This window comes from Macaca nemestrina, chromosome 18, assembly GCF_043159975.1.
Source record: "Macaca nemestrina isolate mMacNem1 chromosome 18, mMacNem.hap1, whole genome shotgun sequence".
Lineage (NCBI taxonomy): Eukaryota > Metazoa > Chordata > Mammalia > Primates > Cercopithecidae > Macaca > Macaca nemestrina.
The window spans coordinates 24,089,093-24,116,674 of NC_092142.1; the positions used below are offsets into that span (position 1 = coordinate 24,089,093).

At 39.7% G+C, this 27,582-nt stretch overlaps 1 protein-coding gene across 1 annotated transcript in view; it reads left to right on the top strand.

Moving 5' to 3' along the window:
- Positions 1 to 27,582, top strand: part of LOC105485046 (collagen, type I, alpha 1a-like) — a 117,208-nt gene that overhangs the window by 49,787 nt on the left and 39,839 nt on the right. The window contains exons 4-6 of the mRNA XM_071084280.1: positions 7,682 to 7,880; positions 16,205 to 16,321; positions 18,154 to 18,221. The gene's annotated coding sequence lies outside the window, so the exon portion shown is untranslated. The remainder of the gene's footprint in view (positions 1 to 7,681; positions 7,881 to 16,204; positions 16,322 to 18,153; positions 18,222 to 27,582) is intronic.

The window sequence follows — 27,582 nt, forward strand, 5'->3', positions numbered from 1 at the left end:
TTGCACTAGGGTGAATACAGATACCTTACATGCAATGGGGGCTGGGGAAGTGGTGTCTGGCAAAGGAACAGATTTGAGGAGATAGATTAAAAGTTTAGTTTTAGGCATACTGAAATCCGTATGCTTGTGAGACACTACTCATAAAATATCTGGGGACAAGCTTAACAAGCAATGTGGAGGATCTATATGAACAAAACTATAAACCTCTATTGAGGGACATAAAAGAAGATTTGAATCAATGGCGTGTCAAACCTTGCACTTGGATAAGAAGACAAAATTGTAAAGATGTCAATTCTCACTAAATAAATCTATAAATTCAATGCAATTTCAATCAAATTTCAATAGTACTTTTTTCTTGGAACTTGTCGCAATTACTAGGAACATTCTCAAAAAAGAAGAGTAATGAGAAATAACCAGCTCCACTGTGTAGTGTAATGTGTTATAAAATAATGAAATTTATAACACCAGACTACTGATGCAGGAATAGACTGATAGATCAATGGCATGTAATGAAGTATAGAAATATATCCAAGAATAGATGAGGATTTAGTATATTACAAAGATTGAGCATATTAAAGTGGGAGAAAAGACAGGTTATTTGTAAGTGGTTTAAGGACAACTGGATAGCTATATGGAGAAAAAAGAAGTGAAACAGCATTTGTAGGTCATTTAGGAAGCTTTACTCTTTCTTCTTATTGGCTATATACTGTTCCATAGTTTCAGGATAGCATAACTTATATTCATATTGGTGTATTTGTAGCTTGTTTTGGGTTACAAACAATAGTGTGAAAAGGAAATTTTAATATAGCATCCTTGGACAAATGTGTGAATCCTTCTCCTGGAGAATCTATTCTCCAGGATAGATTCTGAGATGTGAATTTGCTGGGTCAGAAAGTATATACTTCTCTAAAGAAAGCACTGCTAAATTTCCCTTTGAAACCTCAAATGACACTCCGGCAGCACTGGGCAAGAAAAGAAAAACAAAAGAAACCCAAATAAAATACATGGATCAAGTTAATAAAAATAAAAGCAGAAATAAATGAAACAGAAAAAACAAGAGTAAAGATGATCAATAAAACCCAAAACTGATTTTTTTTTTTAAAAGAATGATAAAACACATAAAGTTTCTGCTAGTCTAATCAAGGCAAAGAGAGAGGATCCAAATGGTATTAGGAATGATGAAGGAGATAGAGTATGGATACAGAAGAGACTTTTAAAATTAGGAGGCTACTTTGTACAGCACTTTTGCTATGGTCAGAGGATAAAACAATAAGTGCTTGTGATAAAAAATTGCCATTGAAATTACTTTGTAAGTCATACTTATATCGAAGGTGGATATATTCTTGCAAAAACTAATGTTTTTTTTTTGAGACGGAGTCTCGCTCTGTCGCCCAGGCTGGAGTGCAGTGGCCGGATCTCAGCTCACTGTAAGCTCCGCCTCCCGGGTTTACGTCATTCTCCTACCTCAGCCTCCCGAGTAGCTGGGACTACAGGCGCTGGCCTAGTTTTTTGTATTTTTAGTAGAGACGGAGTTTCACCGTGTTAGCCAGGATGGTCTCAATCTCCTGACCTCGTGATCCGCCCGTCTCGGCCTTCCAAAGTGCTGGGATTACAGGCTTGAGCCACCTCGCCCGGCCTTGTTTTTTTTTTTTAAATTCATCTTTGAATCTCATCATTGTTTTTAAAGTAGTGGCCAACTTACATGAAAAACCTCATCATTGTTTTAAAATTAGTGGCCAACTTATATGATTGTATAGTTTACGTCTAAACCATACGATCACCTTTGGAGAGGGGAGATGCTTGACAGAAACCAAGAGCATGAGCAGCAGATTCACGTCTTGCTTATGTGAGGCATAGCCTCTTTAATCAGAATAACAGGAGGAACTGCCCATGTGGTTTACATTGTTTGGCTTTCCTTCCTCCTTTTCTCTTTTCTTTAAAAATATATAAAAAATTTAATAGATCATGTATAGTTGAATCCACATATAATAAATGTATGGATGATGTGATTCAACTATATAACTTTATAGCAATCCATTTGAAATCCTTAGATGAAATGGACAAAAATGTCAAGGAAAATATAAATTACCAAAATTGGGTCCAAGAAAACCAATAGAAAACACTCATTAAAAAAAAAAAAATAGAAATAGCAGTTAAAGGCCCATCTACCAATCTGCCCTCCCTCTCAGTCATCTAGGACACAAGACTTTTGTAGTTATATAGGTAAGTTCTACCAAATTCCAGGGAAGAATCCACTGTATTTTACATGCCAGAGCATTGAAAAATATGGGGAACAACCAATCTTATTTTATAAGGCAAATTTATTCCCAGTATCAAGACAAAATAAAATTACAGGCACTTTTGAATATAGAGGCAAAAAACTGTAAAAAGTACTAGATAATTGAATCCAGTGGTACATTAAAAGAATAATATATCTTGATCAAGTGGATTTCTCTAATAAATTCAAGTTTGGGAATCAATGTAACTATCAATGTAACTCACTGTATTTACAGATCAAAGGAGAAAATCATTCAATGGACACTGGGAAGACATTTGCTAAAATGCAACATCCTTTCATGATTAGACACACTAGAAATAACTATGAAGGGGTCTGCCATAAATATACAGCAAACGTAACGATGCTGAATTTTTTAGAAACATTGTCATTCAAATAAGAAGCAACACATGGATGTTTGCTTTGACTACCAGTAATTACAATTCTAGTGAGGGCCTAGCCAATGCAGTAAGATGAAATATGTGAGAGATAAACATTGGACAGGAATATAGAATTTGCAGAATTGTATTAACTGAAACATGAAAACACTGTTCTCTCTGCTTTCCTTGCTTCCAGTCATACTGCATTTACTCTTCTGTAACTCAGTTATATACAACATATATATGAAATTACTTATACATATATATAATGTATATTTATATGGAATCTATATATAAATGCATGTTGTATGAATTAATGCACATTGTTTAACTAGGCCCCATTTGATGAACTTTGCGTTTCTTTTGTTCTTTACTATTGTAAACACTTCCTTGCCTTTGTGTACTATATTTGAAGGATAAATTTCCAGATCTTGAATTGCTAGATTTAAAACAGCCCAGATGTTCTCCTTCAACAGGTGAATGACTAAGCAAACTGTGATTTGCTCTGTATTCCAAATCATGGAATTCACATCAGCCGTAAAAAGGAGCAGACGATTGCTATACACTACAACTTGGATGAATCTAGGGAATTATGTTGAGTGAAAAAAGCCAATTCAAAAAGTATGATATACATGCTATATCATTTCATTTATTTAATATTTTTAAGTGACAAAATTTTTTCTCCTTCTCCCTCTGCCACCTCTATATTGAGCTATTATTGACAAATATAAGTTGTATTCTTAGGGTGTACAATGTGATGTTTTGATATATGTATACATTGTGAGAGGCCAGATGTGGTGGCTTATGCCTGTACTCCCAGCATTTTGGGAGGCCAAGGTGCATGGATCACTTGAGGTCAGGAGTTTGAGACCAGCCTAGCCAACATGGTGAAACCCTGTCTCTACCAAAAAATACAAAAATTAGCTGGGCATGGTGGCAAGTGCCTGTAGTCCCAGCTACTTGGGAGGCTGAGGTGGGAGAATCACTGGAACCTGGGAGGCAGAAGTTGCAGTGAGCCAAGATTGCGCCACTGCACCCCAGCCTGGGAGACAGAGTGAGACCCTGTCTCAACAAACAAACAAACAAAACAAACACACCCCCAAGGCCCCCAAAAGGTTACATACTGTATTATTTCACTTATTTAACATATTTAAGTGATAAAATTTTCTTTTCATTGAGAAGAAGAAGATTTGTTCTTCTTCCTCAAGAATTGCTTTGGCTATTTGGGGTCTTTCGTGGTACCATATAAATTTTAAGACTTTTTGTTTCTATTTCAAGTGAAAAATGCCATTGGAATTTTGATAGAGATTACATTGAAACTGTAGACCAAAGTGGCAGTATAGATATTTGAACAAAGGACTATTATCCTTCATTCTGTTCATGTGGCTTATCACATTTATTAATTTGCATATGTTGAATCATCCTTGCATCTTAGAAATAAATCCCACTTGATCAAGGTGTAAGATCTTTTTAATGTGCTGTTGAAATAAATTTGCTAGTATTTTGTTGAAAAGTTTTACATCATGTTCATCAGGGATATTGGCCTACAGTCTTCTTTTCTTGTGTCTTCCCCTGGCTTTGGAATCAGGGTAATACTGGTCTCATAAAATGAGTTTGGAAGTGTTTTGTCATCTTCCTTCCCTCCCTCCCTTCCTTTTTTTTTTTGACAGGGTCTTGCTCTGTCTCCCAGGCTGGTGTGATCCTCTCAGCTCACCACAAACTCTGCCTCCTGGTTCAAGTGATTCTCCTGCCTCAGCCTCCACAGCTGCTGGGATTATAGGCACCAGCCACCATGCCCGGCCAATTTGTGTCTTTTTAGTAGAGACGGGGTTTCACCATGTTGGCCAGGCTGGTCTCAAACTCCTGACCTCGAGTGATCTGCCTGCCTTGGCCTTCCAAAGTGTTGGGATTAGAGGTGTGAGCCACTGCGGCTGGCCTAATTCTTATTTAAATATTTGGTAGAATTTATCAGTGGAGCCATCAGATCCCGGGCTTTTTTTTTTTTTTTTTTTTTTTTTTGGTGGGAGGTTTTTGATTACTGCTTTAATCTCCTTATTCATTATTGATCTGTTCAGATTTTCAATTAATGATTCAGTCCTGTTAAGTTATACTTCTAGAAATTTGCCCATTTCTTCCAGGTTATCCAATTTGTTGGTATATAATTGCTTCTTATATTCCTTATGATCCTTTATATTTCTGTGGTATCACTTGTAATATCTCCTCTTTCATTTATAATTTTGTTTCTCTTCTCTTTCTTTCTTAGTCTAGCCAAACTTTTGTCAATTTCGTTTTATTTCCAAAAACAAACTCTTAGTTTCACTAATCTTTTCCATTGCTTTTCTAGTCTATTTATTTATTCTCTAATATTTATTCCTTTCCATCTGCCAACTTTGAGCTTAGTTTGTTTTTCTTTTGCTAGGTCCTTGAAATATAAAGTTAGGTTGTTAACTTGAGATATATTGTTTTCTTAACATAGGCTTTTTTTTTTGCTATAAACTTACCTCTTAGAACTGGTTTTGTGGGTTGGGAGCAGTTGCTCATGCCTGTAATCCCAGCACTTTGGGAAGCCAAGGCGGGTGGATCACTTGAGGTCAGAAGTTTGAGACGCGGCTGGCCAACATGTGGAAACCCTGTCTCTACTAAAATTATAAAAATTAGCTGGGCATGCTGACACATGCTTGGAATCCCAGCAACTCGGCAGGCCGAGTCAGGAGAATTGCTTGAAACTGGGAGGTGGAGGTTGCAGTGAGCTGAGATCGCACCACTGTACTCCAGCCTGGGCAACAGAGCAAGACTCCGTCTCACACACACACACACACACACACACACACACACACACACACACACACAGAACTGCTTTTGTTGTATCCCGTAAGTTTTGGTATGTTGTTTTCCCATCTTCCATTGTCCCAATATATTTTTTGATTTCCCTTTTGATTTCTTCTTAGACCTACTGGTTGTTCAGGAGTGTGTTGTTTAATTTTCATGTATTTGTGAGTTTTGCATTTTTTCCTCTTGTTATTGATTTCTAGTTTCCTATTACTGTGGTTGGGAAGATAGCTGATATAATTTCAGTCCTCTTAAATTTAAGATTTGATTTGCAACCTAACATATTATCTACCCTGAAGAGTGTTCTTTCTGCACATGAAAATAATGTGTATTCTGTTGCCATTGTATGGAATATTCTATGTATATCTGTTAGGTATTTGTTCTATAGTGTCATTCAAGTCTGCTGTTTCCTTAATGATTTTTTGTCTGGATGATCTGTTCATTAGGAAAAGTGGGATATTGAAGTTCCCTACCATTGTTGTATTACTCTCTATTTCTGTTAATATTTTCTCTATGTATTTGGATGTTTTGATGTTGGGTGCATATAATTTACAATTGTTATATTATCTTGTTTAATTGACCCCTTCATCATTATATAATGACTTTTTTGTCTCTTACGACAGTGTGACTTAAAGTCTATTTTGTCTGATATAAGCATAACCACCCTTATTCTCTTTTGAATACTATTTGTATGAAATATTTTTTTCTGTCCCTTCACCTTCAACCTATGTGTGTTCTCAAAGCTAAAGTGAGTCTCTTGTAGGCAGCTTATAGTTGGATTTTTTTTTTAATCCATTCAACCATTCTGTCTTTGCTTTGAATCCATTTACATTGAAATTAACTATTGATCAGTAAGGACTTACTATTGCAATTTTGTTGTTTTCTGACAGTTTTGTAGTTTCTTTCTCTCTTGCTATTTTCCTTTATGACTTTTGTTTTTGTATGCTTTTATTCCTTTCTCTTTATCTTTGATGTATCTACTACAGGTTTTACTTGTGGTTACCATAAAGCTTGTATGAAACCTCTCATAGTTAGTCTATTTTAAACTAATAGCATTTTTCTTCAACTGCATAAAAATACTCTACACTTTAACTTCTCCTCTTACTTTTTCTTTTTTGTTTGAGACAGAGTCTCACTGTGTCACCCAGGCTGGAGTGGAATCACATGGTCTTGGTTCATTACAAACTGGGTCCAAGTGATTCTCATCCCTCATGCATGTAGGGGCCAGCCTGTAGTTTGAGGATGATGGGGCTGGCCTAGATCTTGAGTATACTAGGGTGTGCCTGGGGCCTGGGTCTGCTAGAATATGAGACTGTGGGAGCTGGCTTGGTGCCTGGGTCTATGGGGGCTGGCCTGGAGCCTGAGTTTTCAGGGACTGGCTTTAACTTGGAGCTATGGCGCCTGGCCTGGTACTGGGGTGGGTCTGGACCCCAGGTCTAGGGGCGTAGCCCGATGTTAGTGCAGGCCTGAGCCTGGGGCCACAGACGATGTCCTGGCATTGGGTCTGAAGCCTGATTCTGTGGGAGTGGCTGAGTGCTGAGGTTCACTGTGGTGAGCCTGTTTCTGAGGTCCATGGAAAAGTCAGGTGCTCACTTTATTCTCTTTTCTTTCTTTCTTTCTTTTTTTTTTTTTTTTAGATGGAGTCTTGCTGTGTTGCAAAATACAATAAATACAAAAAATTAGCCGGGCGTGGTGGTGGGTGCCTGTAGTCCCAGCTACTCAGGAGTCTGAGGCAGGAGAATGGCATGAACCCAGGAGGTGGAGGTTGCAGTGAGCCGAGATTGTGTCACTGCACTCCAGCCTGGGTGACAGAGTGAAACTCCGTCTTAAAAAAAAAAAAAAAGTTAGTAGCTTAAGACAACACACATTTATTTTCTCACAGTTTCTGTGGGTTAAAAGTCTGGGTGTGGCTTAGATGGGTCCTCTGCTTAGTCTGTCACAGGGTTGCGATCAAGATATTGGGCAGGACTTTACTCTTACTAGAGCCTCAGCTGGGGGAAGGATCTCCTTCCAAGCGCCCTGAGGTTGTTGCCAGAATTAATTTCTTTGTGGTGTAGGATTTATGATAGCTTATTTCTTCAAAGTCAGTAATGGAAATTAAGAGAGACAGGAAGACAGTAGAGTGTGTTAACATGAAGGAGTCTTAGATAATGTAACATAATCATGTGACATCCTCTCACTTTGTTATATTCTACAGGGTAGAAGTGAGTCACAGGTCTCACCCATACTCAATGGGAGGAATCACAAAAGGACGTGAACACCAGGAGACAGAGATCTTGGAAGCCACCTTAAAGTCTACCTGCCATATACACCATATGTGACTGCACACCTCACCTCTTACCTCACGAAATCACTTGAGGAGGAATTCTGTGATGAAAATATAAATTTGCTGCCAGGTAAATAGAGACCTTACTTGAGCTGACAAAACCCAGACCGCCTGGCAAGTATTTCCCTTCTAAATTTTCATCTACAAAATGCAATTAAAAAACCACCAATCATTTGAGAAAAACCAATCCCATAAGAGAGGTACCAAACTCACTAAGCACAAAAACTAACATCTGAGATAGTAGAATTAAGGAAGGGAAGTAGGAAATATAAACACTAGTATTAATTTCTTAGAGAGATTCAAGAGACTATCACAACCATAAAAAGCTGCTAAGAAAAATAGGAAATCAGAAGACCTAAAATTTTAAAGTATGATTGCAGAATAAACCCCATTCAATAAGTGTGCTGAAAAGCTGAAGACTGAATTAGAATACTAGAAGCAGGAGACTCTTCCAGAATGCAGAATAAAAGGATGAAGAGATGTAAAGCATAATAAATAGACTAAAAGCCAGGGAGGATAGACCTTTAAGTTACAAAATTGATAGCTGTTTCAAAAGGAGATAAAAGAGAATAGAGGGAAGAGAACAATAACAAACAATAGAAGAAAATTTTCTAGAGCTGAAGACAGGCACAGAGTGCTGAATGGTATTAAAAAATGATCCTCCTATGACACATTAGGTAAAACTCTAGTACTTCAAGTATAAAGAGAGCATTCTTGAAGATTCAAGAAGGAAGAAAAAGCATTTCAAAAACAAAAAAAGGTTACATATATATCTGACTTCTCAATAGCAATACTGGATATAAAGAGAAAATAGAGTTCAAAATTCTGAGAGAAAATTATTTTGCACCTAAAATCCTTTATTCAGAGAAACTATCAGTCAAGTATGGACAAATTAAAGTAATTTTCATATATATAAGTATTTAGGAATTGTATCACTCAGAGCCGTTATCTGAAAGAATTATTTAAGGATGTACTCCAGCAAAATGAAAATGATAGATCAAAGAAAAAGGAAAATATGGGACATAAAAAGTGATGACACAGTAAACCAGCAAATCATAGAGTTAAGGATAAAGAATTTTGATGCATAACACAAAAGGGGTAACAGTTTGGAAAAAAATCTCCAGTGGCTTTCAAAGCAGGAAGTGAGAGTGGGGATCTGGGAGTAGAAGTGAAACATGCTAAGGGTTTTAATTAGGGCTTAGAAGTTAAAAGGAGGATATGGATATTGATTAACTACCACTGTGAAGAGAAAAATAGAAAATACAGAAAAAATTGAATAATGAAACTTCATGAATTTCACAGAAGTTAGACAAAGGATGGAAGAAAACTCAAGAAAGCATCACAATAGAAAACACAAGATATGGTGGCAAAAATAAACTCAAGTATTAGTATTCAGATTGCATGTGAATGAGTTAAACTCCTCTGTAAAAAGGCAGAAACTATAGCTACCATTTAGTGAGTGTTATTATGATTTACACACTGTGCTAAGCACTTTAAATAGACAATTTTGTTTGAAGCTAACAGTAAACTCTGCAAGACAGGTTCTATTTTTATTCTCATGTTAAAGATGAGACCCTGAGACTTACGAGAGATTAAGCCATTTGCTTCAAGTGAGAGGCCAGATTTGAACCCATGCTCTTTGATGGTTATGACCCATGCTCTTAATCATTCTATTAAACTGCCACTCAGCTTGGTTTAAACAATTACTTACATGTTATTTGTAAGAGATAAACCAAGGCAAAACAATATATAAATTCTGAAAAGAAAGAGTTGGAAAAAGATCTATAAGGCAAATGATAACCAAGATGAAAGGAGGCAGGGAAGTGATATTAATACCCGTGACATATCACGGGAACAAAACAATTTTGAGAACAGTGTGTATTGTATATACTGTTTGTATATACTATTCTGTTCATGTTAAAAATATATGTGTGTGTATGCTGCAGAATCAGTAGTGGCTTGAAGGGAGTATGCATTTAGATTGTTTGAGTTGTATAATGCTGTTTTACTTGTGTAATTAAAAAATATTAAAAAAATAAGAAATAAGCTTTTCTAAAAAAACTGGAGAATAGGCAGGTGCCCAGCTGTGTAATGCAAACCAAGAGAGAAACTAGGGAGGGAGGCTGTGGATTATGTTGGGTGAATACAAAAATAAGCCTTAAAAGTGGTGATAAAAGGGGGGATGCTTTTCAATAGAGGTGTCACCAAGCACCTTCACTCATCAAACTTTGACAATTTCCCCTTTCTATGTGTGTATCGGGGCGGGGGGGTGGTGAGGGTGGAGGATCAGGAGGCAATGTGTGAGAGTGACAGTGTCAGCCATGTGTCTTCTGTTCAAAGCAATGCAGTGCTTTCAATCAGAAAGGAAAAATATGAAAAAAAAAAGCCCTCAACTTTTCTTATTTCCTCTGAATTGGGTTGTCTGTCCCTTTGCAGTTGCTATGACAACAGCAGCCCTCCTCCTTCTTTATCTGGATCTATTTCCAAACTGAAAACAATGAATGTGAAAGATCAGAAAATAGGAAAAGCAAGTAGGCATTAAAAGCATTAGGATGATTTACCCCGGAGAACAGAATGCTAAGAGGTAGCAATTATATTGTTCTGAGCTATTAAAGGTGACTACTACATAAGTAGTTCCCTGCTTAGGTCCAAGATAAAATCAGATTTATTTTAACTGGAGGGAAGCAGCTTTAGAGAGAAGAAGTCCATGATAGAAAGTTCTGTGGTACTGCTTTGGCTCTGTCAGGGTAGAGTGGTGAGGAGGCTCTGAAATTTTTGTATCCTATAGTGGTTATTATTTTCCTCTAAAAAGTTCATCATCAGTGAAAGAACAACAACCATGACAACCAACACATGGTGCTTGCTGTGTGTCGAGTACCACTCTAAGTGTTTTATACTTATGATCTCACTTAGTCTTTACAGCAGTCCTATGAGAAAGATACCATCATTATTCTCATTTTATAGATGAGAAAACTGAAGGTCAGAGAGCTCAGCAATTTGCCGAAGGCCAAACAGCTGATGAATGGCAAAGCTGGGATTTGAACCCAGGACATCTGTATTTTTAAGCAGTGATAATTTCTCACAGTAGATAATCACTCTCTTGAAATGGTTCTGGTTGCACTGGGGTCTTAGAAGGAATCCTGTATAAAGCCTTAGCTGACATGAGTTCTAATCTTATTTATCCATTCATTGAGTCATATTCTTTAATAACTATTTATTGAATACCTACTATATGCAATTTCTAGGCAGGCAGTGGGGAAGCAGCAGAGAGCAGGACAGACAAGGTCTCATCAAGCTAGTAGTTTAGTGCAGGACCACAGACCTGAACAAATAAATTAATAGAATGATTTCAGGTACTAACAGGTGCAGTGAAGGAAATAAAACTGGGCAATGAGGTAGAGAAGTGGGCGGATGGGCTGCTTTAGGCAGGATGGCTGGGGTAGACCTTTCGGAGGAGGTGACAATCTGAACCGAGACTTGGATGATGGGAAGGGGCTGATCCTGTGCGGATCTGGAAGAAGGGTCTTCCGGGCAGAGGAGTAGCAGATGTAAATTTGGGAACAAGCATGAAAGCAGGACAGTGAGGTTAGAGCACAGTGATCAGGGCTAGGGCAGGGGTTGCAAGTTGGAGGTGGCTTTGAATAAATTTTGAGAGTTTGGATTGAGAGTCAGGGTTACCACATGGGGCTGTGCTACTGGCATCTGGTGGGTGGAGGCCATGGATGCTGCTTACCACCCTGCAATGCACAGGACAGTCTCCAGCTTACAGAATGGTCCACCCCCAAATGTCCATAGCATCAAGGTTGAGAAACCTTGATTTCTCTATACAAGCCTGTAGCTTACAAGCCAAGGAAAGAAGATTGAAATTTATTTGAAGTGGAAGAGAATTCTTCAGATGACTTGAAGCAATGGAGTTTCTTTCAGGGATGTACATTTCAGAAGACAACTGGCTGCAGAATGGAAAACTGATTATAGCAGATCGAGAGTAGAAGCAGAGAGAAGAATGAATTTTTTTTAACTGTCTAATTTTTGTAGTCTTAGCAGTACTTAGTCCAGATGAATGGAAATGGTGGAGTGGTTTAGAGGAGCAGCAGTGGCAACAAAGGGGTTTTCGCTCTTCACCTTTCATCAGTTTTGGCAGAATTTGGGAGGCAGAGGGGACCAGGCTTGCTGGTAGATTAGGTATGGGTCTGCAGGAAAGGGAAAAATTAAAGATGACTTTCAGGTTGTGGCTGGTGCAACTGGGCACATGGACATGAGCTGTGAACTTACATGGGGAGAAATGAATTTGGGGATAATGAAGAAAAACCAAGAATTTAGATTTGACAAAACTAAATAAGACATAGTTATATGAGGAGGTATCACATAGGCTGTTGGAAAAACAGTCATGTATGTGATTGGCCTCACTGGGCCTTTATTTCCTCCTTTGGAAAATAAGTAAAGGGCTCTAAAATTCAACGATCCTAGAGCAATCAGGCCTGGAGATGAGAGACTGGCTTTGGTAGACTTTGGCAATATCATCTAGTTCTGAGACACTCGCCTATATGTCACTAGGTCCCTCAGAGTACCATTGTGAAAGTAGACAAGTGATGAAGAAATTAGACCCATTTTGCAGAAATGGAGTTGTGCTGCATGAGAACTGACATTTGTATGGAGCTAGAGTGAGTGAGTTGTTGAATAACAGCCTGGGAGCACCCTTTAAACTAGGTGTGGGATCTCCCCAGGGGCTGAGGAAGATTAATAGAAATAAAATCACACCATGCAACAAAAGGGGCTGTCTGAACTTCCAAGGAGAAGACAGGACTTGGAAGATTCTAACCTGTGATTCTCAGCAATTTCTTTCCCAGTGGCTCAAAGGCTGTTCTCTGCATCTCTTCCCAAATCCATTGTGGTCTTACATTCATGGCAAGGTTTGAAAAGACCTGAAGCAAGTAAAATATCTTGTTAAATTTGCTTGATGTTTCCTTGGTATCTATCCTCAGGCTGAAAGGGGGCTCATTCTTTGACATTACCTGGAGCCAAGGGAGCTGAGACATATTTTTGCAAAAATGAGATGGTGTGAGAGGAAAAGAGGAAGATTGAGAGTGAAGTTCCTTTTGTTTTTGTTTTTGGAGGGTAGGGCAGTAGCAGGGAAGACACCACATCCTCTGCTTCTGTGAGTGATGGAGGTCGGGGAGAGCCCAGGGGAAATAATCTGACTCAGTTACTGGTAATTAAAGGAAGAATGTCAAGTCTCCCAGAGGATCATTGCTTATTGGAGAAGCAGGGAGCAGTCTTGCTTGCAGCTACTTACAGGAGGAAAAGTAAAATGAGCCCTGTGTTGACGAAGTGTCCTGAAGCCAGAGAAACATTCTACAAAGGGCATTGCCTCCAAGACTTGCTGGATTTCTTCTGTTGAACCATAAAGCTAAGCCAAAAAAGAATCTTAGCAATTAGTTTAAGAGAGAGACAGAGAGAGAGAGAGAGAGAGAGAGAGAGAGAGAGAGAAACTTAACATCGGCAAATATTTTTCCAGTGCTTGCCACATGCTACGCTCCGTGTTAAGAATGCATTAACAAAATTAGGGTGTAGAGCAACTATTTTAGGCTTCTGGTCAGTGTAGTTTTTATCATAACTATCCAATTTTGCCATGGTGGGGTGTAAGCAGCCACAGCCATATGTAACTGAATGAGTATGGCTGTGTTCTGATAAAGCTTTCTTTACAAAAACAGATGATGGGCTGGATATGGGCTGTGAGCTATAGTTTGCCAACCTCTGGTTTAGAGTGTGGCTCTTACACCACACTGTGCACCAGGGTTATGTGAGAACTTCATAGTAATGCTGATGTTAGCCCCATCTCCAGAAATTCTAAGTGTGGTTGGGAGTGGGACCTGGGCATGAGTCCTTTAAAGAAACTCTTCAGGTGATTTGAGGCACAGTCAACGATTAGAATCAGGAGGTTTAGGGTTGTGGTTTTTGCTTGGTTACACAACAGAATTGTGTGTGTGTGTGTGTGTGTATGAAGAATACTTATGTCTGGCACCACCCTTAGAGATACTGGTGTAATTGGTCTGGATATGGTCTGGAGTTCAGAAATTTTTAAAGTTTCCCAAATGTTTCTACTGTAAAGCCAGAGGCAATTTCAACACAGTGTGATAATTGTGGGACAGGAGCAATTTCAGCAAGTGAGTTATTTATTTATTCATTGAACACTTACATTGTAGTTTCTGGTGTTAAGCAAGGGTTCTAAGTGTTGATACAATGAACTCATTTAATTTTCGTGACATTTTCTAAGGTAGGTACGATTAACATCCCCATTCTGCAGTTGAGTAAACTGAGGTGCAAAGAGTTTAACTGGGAACAAGGGACGTATTTTGCAGGAAGGTGTTTTAGGGAAAACTCCTAGGAGAAGGTGATGTCTGAGAAGGACATATATAAGAGAGCCAGGTACACGTAGGGTGGAGGAGGAAAGTAGAGTGAGGACTGCACCCCAGATGTAGCCATGCCAAGGCATGGAGGTAAGAGATGGTGAGAAAGGGCAGGTGAGCCCCAAAATTGGGGCTTAGCCAGGGAGGGTTCTTGGCTTCACCCAGCAAGGAATTCAAGGGTGAGCCAGTGGTGTTAGACAGCAACTTTTACTGAAGCAGCAGTGTACAGCAGCAGCAAACGTATCGCTTTTTGCAGAGCAGGGCTACCCCATAGGCAGTGTGCCCAGAGTAGCAGCTCAGAGGCAGGGCTGCAGTCATATTGATACCCACTTTTAATTACATGCAAATCAAGAGACAGATTATGCAGAAATGTCTAGGAAAAGGGTGGTAACTTCTGGGTCACAGAGTCATTGTCATGAAAAGGGATGGTAACTTCTGGGTATTGCTAAGGCAATGGTAAACTGACATGGGACACTGGTGGGTGTGTCTCATGGAAAGCTGCTTCCGTCCTGTCCCTGTTTTAACTAGTCCTCAGTTTGGTCGGTCCAGTGTCTGAGCCCTGCCTCCTATCTCAACAGCATGGCATTTTCTGTAAACAGTGGGTATACAAGTTGACTTTACTGGGGTGCAGAGTGTACTGTGTTCTTAGGGACCTCAGCAATAGTTTTTTTTTTTTTTTTCAGTTGAGTGCTGGGATGAATTAAGAAACCCATTTCCCATTTAGAAAAAAAAAAAATGCAGCTTATTCTTGGGGCAAACAGGGAATAGGTTAAGGAATGAATAAAAGGGGCCGAAATGGGAGTCACAAGTGAAGATAATTCCTGATAGAACCTTGAAGAAGAGAAGAAATACATGGTGATAATAGGAAGGAGAGATGAAATTAAGGGCACGATTTATTTGACCTGGGAGAGACTTGAGTAGGTTTAGTGACTGGCAGGGGACAGAGCAAAGGGAGAGGTTGAAAGTGCAGGGGAAAGCAGTGAATGATGGACAGTGTTCTTGTGAAGAAGTCATAGGATCTAGAATGTGTGAGGAGGAAGGACCTTCTTCCTCTGGGAAGGAAAGGATTGTAGGGATGCATATATTTTGTAGGTGAGTGGGTAGATAGGCAGAGGAAGTGCTAGCTGATGTTTTTTCACTTGTGGCAATTTTGGTTGCAAGGAACAGAAACCTACTTAAGCTTGCACAAGAGAGATTATCAGTTAGAACTGCATCCAGAAATCCAAGTGTAGGTGCTTAGTTCAAAAGAAATCTTATGTTTCTCAAATATTGAGAACCTAGAGTAGGCAGATCAGGGATAGTATCAGCTACTTAGGAAATAATAAATAATTTAAGCTCTTTCTAGATATCTGATTGACTAGACTCAGTGTGTAAATTTTGCCCTCATGGCCACATGATGTTTACTGTACCTCAAGCATCATATCTGGACTCCAAGCAGGAAAGAAGTACTGATATGGTTTGGTTGTATCCCCACCCAAATCTCACCTTAAGTTGTAGTAATCTCCACATGTCAAGTGTGGAGCCAGGTGGAGATAATTGAATCATGGGGGTGGTTTTCCTCGTACTGTTCTTGTGGTAGGGAATAAGTCTCACAAGATCTGATGGTTTTATAAACGGGTTCCCCTGTACAAGCTCTCTTGCCTGCTGCCATGTAAGATGTGACTTTGCTCTTCCTTCACTTTCCGCCATGATTGTGAGGCCTCCCCAGTCATGTGGAACTGTGAGTGAATTATACCTCTTTCCTTTATAAGTTAGCCAGTTTCGGGTATGTCTTTATTTGCAGTGTGAAAACAGACTAATACAAGTGCAAAGGGTACATATAAGTTGAGCCTCTTCATTTTTTTCCATCAGGAACATTTTTCCCTGGAGACCCTGGCAGTAGTTTACCACTTGCATCTCATTGGCCACAGAAGGTCATATAACCCTCCTATTTGCAAGAAGGTTTGGGGAGGCAAATATGTTTATTTTATTTTTAATTTTTTTAAAGAGACTTGGTCTTGCTGCATTACCCAGGCTGGTCTTGAACCTCTTGGCTCAAACAATCCTCCTGCTTCAGCCTCCTGAGTAGCTGGGACTACAGGCTCATGTCATGCATCTGGCAAAGGTAAGTATATTTCAACAAAAATCAGAGTGTTATTTAGGGCAAAAAGGAGAAGGTAATGTGGATAGGCAAACAGCAAGGTCTTCTGCAGAAGAATGCATGAAAAATCTCACCTGGGTGTGGCAGCTCCTGCCTGTAATCCCAGCACTTTGAGAGACTGAGGCAGGAGGTTCACATGAGGCAAGGGGTTCAAGACTAGCCTGGGCAACATAGCAAGACCCCATCTAGACAAAAAATTAAAAAAAAATGTAGCCAGGTGTGTTGGTTTGCACCTTTAGTCCCACGTACTTGGAGAGGCTGAGGCAGGAAGATCACTTAAGGCCAGGAGTTTGAGGCTGTAGTGACCTAAAATCAGGCCACTGCACTTGAGCCTGAGCAACAGAGTGAGACCCTGTCTCTAAAATAAAATTTAAAAAAAATCTCAGAAAGTCCAGCTAACCAACCAAAGTAGAGCCAGACCTCATAGAGTTTGGAACTGGGAGCTATGATGCTCCTTGTCTAATGAACGGCAGGGAATTGCTATCTTTTCCCTGGGCATTGGCTCTGGTTTCCTTTCTCCACTCATCAGTGTCTTCTGTTTATATGTTCTTTCTACTTGATATTAACCTTTACATATCCATATCATACTGGCTGCCCACATCACTTTTTTTGTGTGTGTGTGTGAGACGGAGTCTTGCTCTGTTGCCCAGGCTGGAGTGCAGTGGCGTGATCTCGGCTCACTGCAAGTTCCACCTCCTGGGTTCACGCCATTCTCTGGCCTCAGCCTCCTGAGTAACTGGAACTACAGGCACCCACCACCACGTCTGGCTAATTTTTTTTGTGTGTGTGTGTTTTTAGTAGAGACGGGGTTTCACCGTGTTAACGGTCTTAATCTCTTGACCTCGTGATCCGCCCGCCTTGGCCTCCCAAAGTGCTGGGATTACAGGCCTGAGCCACCACATCCGGTCGCCCACATCACTTTCTTTTAGCTGCTTCAGCTTTGTAATTCCAAATTCAGGCAAATATCAGATTGGCTGATCCTCATTTTGTGAGCCAGGCTTACAAATTATTCATGACTGGCTAATCAATGGATGGTGCATTGGAAAGGATCATGTGACTTGAATCTTGGCCATGCTCTACATGCATACATGCTACAGGAACCATGAGGGGTAGTTTCCTCTTGAAGTTCTGGGGAGGTGAGGTAATACAGGATTTTTACTTTCTTTGGGAAGCAGAAGGTCAGGTCTTACTCTAAGGGTGATCAGAGAAGAGGAGGTTAAGAAAATTTATGCTGTAGTTTGGATATTTGACCTTCATCCTCATGTTGAAATTTGATTCCCAGTGTTGGAAGTAGGCCTAGTGGAAAGTGTTTGGGTCGTGGGGGTGGATCCCTCATGAATAGATTAATTCCCTCCCTGAGTGGGAGTACTGAGCGAGTTCTCACTGTATTAGTTCCCTTGGGAGCTAGTTGTTAAAAGGAGCCTGGCACCTTGCTCCCCTCTTGCTTTCTCTCTTATTATGGGATTTCTGCACATGCTAGTCCCCTTGGTCATCCACCATGAGTGGAAGCTCCCTAAAACCCTGACCAGAAGCAGATGCTGGTGCCATGCTTCTTGTACAGCTTATGGAATCATGAGCCAAATAAATCTCTTTTCTTTAGAAATTACCCAGCCTCAGGTATTTCTTTATAGCAACAGGAAAGGACTAATACAGTTGAGGAGACTACAAATCTGAAACAACTATGGAAAAAAAAAACCCAGAAGATATTCAGAACAGCATGAAGGGCTCAGATGAGTTTTGAGACCAGAATTTTGCAATTATTCCATTCTTTGTAATGATATGATTTCTTCCAGCAGAGCTCACAGCCTAGTGAAGATGTGTGGGAGACAATTACTGGATTCATCCAGGGCTGGCATTTTTCCAGGTAGGTGAGAAAGTCAGACATTGATACAAAAGATTAAAATATTGAAAAAGGAGCTAGGATGATTGTCAGCTGTTGCCAAAAAGAAATCTTAGAATTTAAGATCTCAGAGATGTGAAATTTTTTGTTGGATGGATGACTTTATGGTCTAGGGTGTGATCATGAGAGAAGATGTTCAAAGAGGAGTGGAGGTGAAGGCCACTGAGTTGAGCGGGCAAAAGATTTGAGAGGCATGGATAGTGAATGGGGTGCTCAAATGGATACTAAAGTCACTTGGGATAGTGATAGTGCTTGGAACAGAGAGGAAAATGATACACCATGATATTTAGTAAAAAAAAAAAAAGAGAGTGGCTAGGAATGAGTGGTTAACTATAATGTAAAGGCATAAAGAGTTAAATCTGGAATCACTTTTGACCCTTCTTTCTTTCTCACTATCCATACTCAACAAATCACCAGATCTTATAAATTCCATTTCATAAGACTTTAACCCATTTATGTCTTCCATTTCCACTGCCATCACCCTAGTATAAGTCATTATACATTTCCTCCCACCTTTGCTATTATGATAACCATTAACAACCACTTTTGAGACTCTCCAAGCCATTCTCTGCATTGTGATTTATAATTTGTGAGATTATGAATCTTATCACTGCTTAAGACTCTTCCATGGCTTCCCATTGCTCTTAGGATAAAACCTATGTGGGAAATTGTATCAATGTTCAAAATATTTAATGCCCTTCCTGGAAGAGGATTCTACTTCCCTGTCTCACTAATGTCAAGCATGGCCATGTGACTTGCAGGGGCCCTCCATGCAGGAGGATTATATATTCCTACTCTGTTGAACACAAATGTAGCCATGTGACTTGCTTTGGCTAATGGAACGTGGGCCAAAGTGATGTGTGTTATTTCTAAGCAGAAGCTTTAAAAGCCAGATATGTGGCTTCTCTTTTCTCTTCTTTTCCTCTTTTTTTAAGGCTGGCATTGGCCCAGATAAAGACTGATCCATCAGTGTTGAAGGCAACGTTAAGACATGACCCATGTGGACATATAACATGAATGGGAAATAAATCACTATTTTAAGATGTTGATATTTATTATTGCAGCCAAACTTAATATGGTCTGTAAGGCTCTGAGTGATTTAATGATTTGGTCTGACTTCTCCAGCCGTATCTCTCAAACATCTCCCCCTTTACGTCACTTAATCTTATTTTTCTTCCAGATCTCAGCTAAATGTCACTTCCCCAGAAAAGTCTTTTGTAACTTCCCTTCTCCCTCGCAGCTCTGGACTAATTTAGATCACCTATTATTCTAGTTCGTAACACTTTGTTCTTTTTATTCATATCACTCAAACACAGTCTGTATTTTTTTTTTTTTTTTGTGAGTGTGATTATCTGTTTACTCCAGGAGAAGGTAAATTTAGAGAGGACAGACATTATGTGGGTGTATTTCTTCATTATATTGCCCTGCCTTGTATATAATAAGCACTCAATTAAAATTTCTTCATCAAGTGGACAAATTTGAGTCCAGATTAGAGGTGAGCCCAGAAGTCAGAGACAGTCTGATGCATCAAATATGAAGAGGGTGGTGGAAAGCAAGAAATGGATCCAGTGCAAATGAAGTCAGGTTGTGGGTCAAAGCAGGTGGTGGTACATGGAGAAATAATCAGATGCAAACGTTTACGAAGGAGAGGTCACTTATAAGATGCCAGACACCATTTCTACAGGCAGGGAAGTAGCTGTTCAGGGCAAACAACTGATGTGTACACTAAGCTGCCACTCAGCCCTCCCTCTCTCCTTTTCTCATTTTGTTTTTTATCATTCCATCAACTTGTGGAACATCTTCTGGATATTGGGCTTTTTTTTGTGGATGCAGTAATAAATGAGCAGCTAGAGATTACCAAATAGAGAAGACAGATATGAACCTAATAAGTCAGGCACAGTGGCTCATGCCTGTAATCCCAGCACTTTGGGAGGCTGAGGCAGGAGGATTTCTTGAGCCTAGGGGTTCAAGACCAGCCTGGGCAACATGGTTGATATGGTTTGGCTGTGTCCCCACCCAAATCTCACTTTAAATTCTAATAATCCCCACATGTCAAGGGTGGGCCCAGGTGGAGAGAATTGAATTATGGAGGTGATTTCCCCCATACTGTTTTGCAGTAGTGAATAGTCTCATGAGATCTGATGGTTTTATAAATGGGAGTTCCTCTGCACAAGCTCTTTTGCCTGCTGCCATGTAAGGGATGCCTTTGCTTCTCCTTTGCCTTCTGCCATGATTGTGAGGCCTCCACAGCCATGTGAAATTGTGAGTCCATTAAATCTCTTTTCTTTATAGATTACCAAGTCTTGGATATGCCTTTACTAGCAGTGTGAGACCAGACTAATAAAATAGTGAAACCGTAGCTCTATAAAAACAAAACAAAACAAAAACCAAAATACCCAAAATTAGCCAGGTGTGGTGGTACATGCCTGTAGTTCCAGCTACTTGGGAGGCTGAGATGGGAGGATCACCTGAGCCCAGGAGGTGGAGGTTGCAATGAACCGAGATTGTGCCACTGCACTGAAAACAAACAAACAAACAAACAAACAGACAAACAAAAAACAGTGATAGATGAATCTTCCTTTCAAAAGAGAAATTCAGAGACATGGGAAATTTCAAAGAGAAATAAGCCTCTCTTCACCTTTCCTGTCTCTGTTCCTTCTACTCAAGTGTCAGGACGTTACCATTGGTTCAGAGAATCAATTTCCAGAATTTTATTTATTAAAATTTAAAACTTTAAAATCAAAGTAACAGTTATACATGGTAACAAGTCATATAATACAGAAGTATTTACTGACAGTCACAGCCTTTCATTCCACCTGAAGTCTTCCCTAGAGGCAACTTCTTCTTTTTTTTTTTAAATGATTTCTCTTTTTAGTTGTTTGTTTCCACTAGAACTTTGAGCACTATACTTACATCTCTATTTTTTGGCTTATCTACTGCCAGCAATTTTTATTTCTGTTTACAGTGTTCTTCTCCTTAATCTTTGCCTGCCCCAATTTTACTCATTCTTCATGGCCTCAACTTAGGAGTCACTTTATTTAAAAAAAAAAAAACACATAATCCCATGGTCATAGCAAATTTCTCCACTAATCTTCTGGTGGTCATGAGATACTGTGGTCTAGGGTCACTCAAGATGATAATAACATTACTTCTGTCTGGGTCCTGTTCACTTCATGTGAAATGCCACAGGCATGTTCAGTGGGATACTGCTGGTATATAAGGGGAAGGAGACAGATGAAGGAATACGGGTGGGGCACTAACAGCACCAGCTACGTTTCCACATTCTTCATATTAATTCCTATAGTCAGTCTTTCCTCTGTCTTCTACTGTGTCTTGATGGAACCATATACCTTTGGTGTATTCTACCTTATTTTGTGAGTTCATGTTTTTCTCTTACTTCCCTGTAAGCTTCTGGGGGCAGAAACCATGTCTGATTCATCTTTTTATCCTTCCATGGCTTAGCAGAGGTCCTGTCACAGAGAATCTACTTACTCAATAAATGTTCACAGAATTGAATTGTGGGGGACACCATGGCTCCCCAGGGCACTATTAAATCAGATCCATTCTTTCTTAACACAATCAAAGGATAATGTCAAGACATGGCCATTAATTTGGAGAATCAATTTCCAGAATTTTACCTATTAAAATTTTTAAAAATTGAAATCAAAACAATAGATACACATGGTAACAAGTCATGTAATACAGAAACACTTATTGACAGAAAGCAATAGGCTTTCACTATACCTGCAGTTCTCTCTCCAGAGGTAGCTTTTTTTATTTTTATTTTTTAACTATTTCTGGTTTTAGTGCTTCTGTTTGTTTCCACTAGAACTCTAAATAGTATACTTACATTTCTATTTTCTGGCTTATCTACGGCAGACAATTTTTATTTCTCCTTTGTTATGAAAAATGAGGATTTACATCAGACAAATAACCCCTTCCCTTCTGTCCTCTTCTGAATATTTGGTACATTTGTTTTTAGTTCTTCTAAAATTACATTTTCAACTTTATGTAATATAGTTTGTACACAGTTTCTATCTTCCCATTTAAAATTTTATCGGTGCTTTTTTCCTACCTTATTTTTAAGATGAGGACATTATTTCCTTTCATTTTGCTTCCTGTCTCTACTCAACTCTCACCCTCCCCTTTTCTGACTGTTACCCTTTTACTCTCATGTTGCCAAGACACTTAACAGCTACATTCTGTTCTTTAACAAACAGTTAAGTTGTTCTTTGCCAATAGGTTGGCACTGAAAATAAAATACAGACTCATGCTTCCGTTATTATGATTATGTAATGGTCATTCACACCTGGACCAGGGATTGATCTAGAATTATATTTTCTTCTTTACAGATATAAAGTCACAACCCTTGGGTCACTCAAATAAGAATGTCCTAAGCCTCAAAGTTAAAAGATTTTTATATTCTTATGGCAGTGGCTTAAAACCACACCACATTTAATTAACTTCATATTTAGAGCATGACTTCCTCATAGTTTTTTAAGCCTAGAGTTTCTAATTGCTCTTTTACTTGTTGCCAAAAACATAACGTTCCTTTATCATAGTTTTTCCACTCTCTCAATCAAATCACTTCTGTGTGTATTTCTTTGGTACCTTCTCTCTTGAAAGACCTCTTATAAGGAATGGGGAGTGGGGGATGGGGTAGTCTGGCTGCCATATTAAACCATGAATTCTTCTTTACTTTTGAAACATTTTTAAAAGAAATATAATTTTAGGGCCGAACGCAGTGACTCATGTCTGTAATCCTAGCACTTTGGGAGGCCGAGTTGGGTGGATCACTTGAGGTCAGGAGTTCAAGACCAACCTGGCCAACATGGTTGAAACCCCATCTCTACTGAAAATACAAAAATTAGCCAGGCATGGTGGTACATGCCTATAGTCTTAGCTATTCAGGAGGCTGAGGTGGGAGAATCAGTTGAACCCGGGAGGTGGAGGTTGCAGTGAGCCAAGATCACGCCATTACACTCCCACCTGGGTGACAGAGTAAGACTCCATCTCAAAAAAAAAAAAAAAAGAAATAAATACAATTTTAGGTGTGATTGTTACTGACAATTATTCCAGGTTCTGAATGATCCCCATGCCAGGCCTCTGGCTTTCTCACATTTTATCTGTCTCACGCTGGCTTTTCTCATATTTTCAATTTTGTTATTCTTTGTGCCTTCATTTTCTTGCCAGTAAAATGGGGATAAGAAGTTCAAGTTATATCACGGGAAAATGATAGGAAATATAACTCTTGACCCTCTTTTGGTAAAAAAAATCTACATACAAGCTATATTCAACACCTGCATATAAGGTTATAAAGCTTATTAGAGCATAAACATAGCTTGGGAGAAATCTTCCTGTGAATAGCATAGGGAGATTCTAAAGTACATATTACTTTTATTTCTGTGATAGGGGCCATTAATTTATGATCTTTGGGTTGGAGCACAGTCTGATATTAGTTTCAGGACCAAGACTTTCCAATGCCTGAGGGCAGAAGCTTAGATGCCATGTGGAACCATATGGCTGATCCTTGGTGGGTGCAAATTCTCTCTCCTGCTTCTCAGTTCCAGTGAAAAATCTCCATGCAGGATTGACACATGGAGAAGAAAAACTCCTGGACTATTACAGACCTCCTTCTTCTCAAAAGGAGCGGAGATCTCATTAAATCTATGTGACCTTATCCTCCACTCTGAAGGCAACCACGTGGCTTTGGGTTACTCAGAATTAAAATGATTTGGAGGTTCCTTCCCACTATCCCTTAGAATCTTGGTTTAAGGGGTACTTAGAGAGATCCCACCTGACTCCATAGACTAGGTTAAATTCCCTAGCAACATACGCTTTTAATTGTCCAAGTCTCTTTCTTTTTTTAAGTGGTAGATACTCAAATCAAACTTGTTTAAGTAGAAAGGGAAATAACTGAAAAGACAACGTATAGATTCACGGATAGATCCATGGTGGGTATAGGGGCTGAATTTATATAATGAAGCTTGTCTGTCTCTCGTTTTTTCTTAACACTTGCTGCTATCCCCATCTCTTACCTCCCCTTCCTCTCCTTTTCTTCCTCCCCTTCCTTCCCTTCTTCTCCTCTTCCTTCTCTTCTTTCCTTCCTCTCTCTCTCATTCCCTCCTCGGCTTCCTTCCTTTACAGCCTGCAGAACTGTGAGCCAACTAAAACTCTTTCTTTATAAATTACCCAGTGTCAGGTATTTCTTTCTTTCCTTTCCTTTTTTTTTTTTTTGAGACAGAGTTTTACTCTTTTACCCAGGTTGGAGTGCAGTGGCGTGCGATCTCGGCTCACTGCAACCTCTGCCTCCTGGGTTCAAGCAATTCTCCTGCCTCAGCCTCCCAAGTAGCTGGGATTATAGGCACACTAATTTTTGTATTTTTAGTAGAGATGGGTTTCACCATGTTGGCCAGGCTGGTCTCAAACTCTTGGCCTCAAGTGATCCGCCTGCCTCGGCCTCCCAAAGTGCTGGGATTACAGGCATGAGCCTCCGCGTGTGGCCAGGATTTCCTTTCTTCGTAAGACTGAATACTATTTCATTGTATGTGTAGAACACATTTGCTTTATCCATTCATCCACTGATGAATGTTTAGGTTGTTTCCATATCTTGGCTGTTGTGAATAAGCCTGCAATGAACACAGCAGTGCAAATATCTCTTCAAGATCCTAATTTTGATTATTTTGGATAAATATCCTGAAGTAGGATTGCTGGATCAAATAGACAGCAATGCAATAATAGTAGGAGACTTCAGTACCCCACTTTTAATAATGAATAGAAAATCCAGACAGTCAGTAAAGAAACAGCGGACTTGACTAGCATTGTATTTAATAGGCCAAATGGACCTCACAGATAGATATGTATACAGCCTATTCCACCCAAGTCCAGCAGTTTACTCATTCTTTGTACATACTTATTTTTTGTTCTGAAGACAGTAATGCAATATAAAACCTATTGAATGGTTACTTCTGTGCCACTTATTTCTGCTTTTTAAAAAAATTTATTTTTAAATTTACATATGCTTTTTTTGGATGTACAGTTCTGGGAGTTTGACAAGCCCATAGACATTGATTTTTGTACCTAATTTTGCTTTTGTACCTTTGTATTTTTTTTTAGATACTCTCATTTCCCTAAATTACAGTCAGCCCTCTGTATCCTCAGGTTCCACATCTGTGGATTCGACCAACCACAGATGGAAAATACTAGAAAAAAACTACAATGAAAAAAATAATGATACAACAATAGAAGATAATACAAATAAGAAACAATGCAGTATACCAATTATTTATGTAGTATTTACATTGTATTAGGTATTATAAGTATCTAGATATGATTTAAAGTATATGGAAGAACGTGTGCAAGTTATATGCAAATACCATGTCTTTCTTTTTGGTTTTGTTTTGTGTGTTTTTTTTTTTTTTTTTTTTGAGACGGAGTCTCGCTCTGTCGCCCAGGCTGGAGTGCAGTGGTGCGATCTCGGCTCACTGCAAGCTCCGCCTCCCAGGTTCACGCCATTCTCCTGCCTCAGCCTCCCGAGTAGCTGGGATTACAGGCACCCGCCACCTCGCCTGGCTAGTTTTTTGTGTTTTTAGTAGAGATGGGGTTTCACCATGTTAACCAAGATGGTCTTGATCCCCTGACTGCGTGATCTGCCTGCCTCAGCCTCCCAAAGTGCTGGGATTACAGGCGTGAGCCACCGCGCCCTGCCCATGTCATTTTATATAAAGGACTTGAGCATGGATTTTGGTATTTGTGGGGGGGTTCTGGAACCAATCCCCTGCAGATGCTAGGGGACAACTGTATATAAGCTTTGGGTTCCATTAAATTAGAATTTGCTTGCCTCAATTTCTTTGTTTATTGACAGGCTTTCCAGTGATTGCATGGTCACTGTCTGTTTTCCTTATCTCTGTAACCCAACGTCTAGCACAGTGCCTAGCACATGATAAGTGCTCACTAAATATATAAGGGGAAACTGTGGGAAAAGCAGTTCTCAGCAAACTCCTCCACTCCCAGACCAATCCTGGGACATATGCAATGCCTATTATGAGGACTTAGCATTGCTTGAGCCACTGGGGCTCGTGTTCCCAGGAATGCCTACCAGTGCCTCAGAGTCCTCTGGGTTCATGTGCTTCCTATTCTCTTTTGCTGTTTTTCTATCACAAGGGTTTCAGTATCCAAAAACATCAAGCCTTGTTTTCCCTAGCTTTAGTTTGCAAGATTGGAATTTTATCTTGGTCCTTTTTCCTGAATTTCTCTTTGAGCCCTTTAGGGTTCATTTCCAAGTCTGGAGTCTTGATTCTGAATCCTAGGCCCCAAGGAAGGGTTTCCTAATATTGGATCAATCTTCCTGGTGTTAATTCCTTACTCTCTGAGTTCTAAGAGGTGTCCAGTGTGGAGGCCCAGACTTGGACGTCTTATCATCTCTTGGATCCATGATTAATTAATTCCCTCAACACATATGTATTGTATACTATATGCCGGGCATTGTGCTAAGGTGGACAAAACAAAAATTGCCATTGACTCTGCAGAGTTTTTAGTCTAGACTGGGTTGGGGGAGGAGTAAGAGAGAAAAAGAGAAACAGAGAGAGGAACCAAGGAATCAAACAGACAAGTGAAATGATTTTAATAACAGTGCTGTAAAGACAACTACGGGATTGAGATAAAGAACACCTGGGAGGCTGGGGGATGTGTGCCACCTTGGATTTGTGGCCAGGCCATGCTGAAGAGGTCACTGGGGTTGACACCCAAGGAATGAGATGTTAGCCATGTGATGAGTGGAGAAAGTATATTTTGGGAAGAGGAAGCAAATTGCATGAAGACTCTGAGGTGGGAAAGAGCTCTGTGGGTCTGAAGAACTGAATCAAGATCAGTCTGGGGAGAGAATGGTGATCGAAGGAAGATGAGGTTGTAAGTAGGGGCCAGGTGATGCAAGGCATTTAGGCCTTGGTAAGGAGCTTGGATTTTCTCCTATGTATCATGGTAAGGCACTTATGAGTTTAAGTAGGGGAAACTACTAATAAGATTTATGTTTTTAAAAAATTTTCAACTTTTATTTTAGAATCAGAACATACATGTGCAGGTTTGCTGCAAAGATATATTGCATGATGCTGAAGTTTGGGGTATGAATGATCCCATTACCCAGGTTGTGAACATAATACCCAATAGGCAGTTTTCAGCCTTTCCCCACACTCCCTCTCTCACTCCTCTAGTAGTACTGTATTAGTCTGTTCTCCAGCTGCTAATAAAAACATACCCAAGACTAGGTAATTTATAAAGGAAAGAGGTTTAATGGACTCACAGTTCACATGGCTGGGGAGGCCTCACA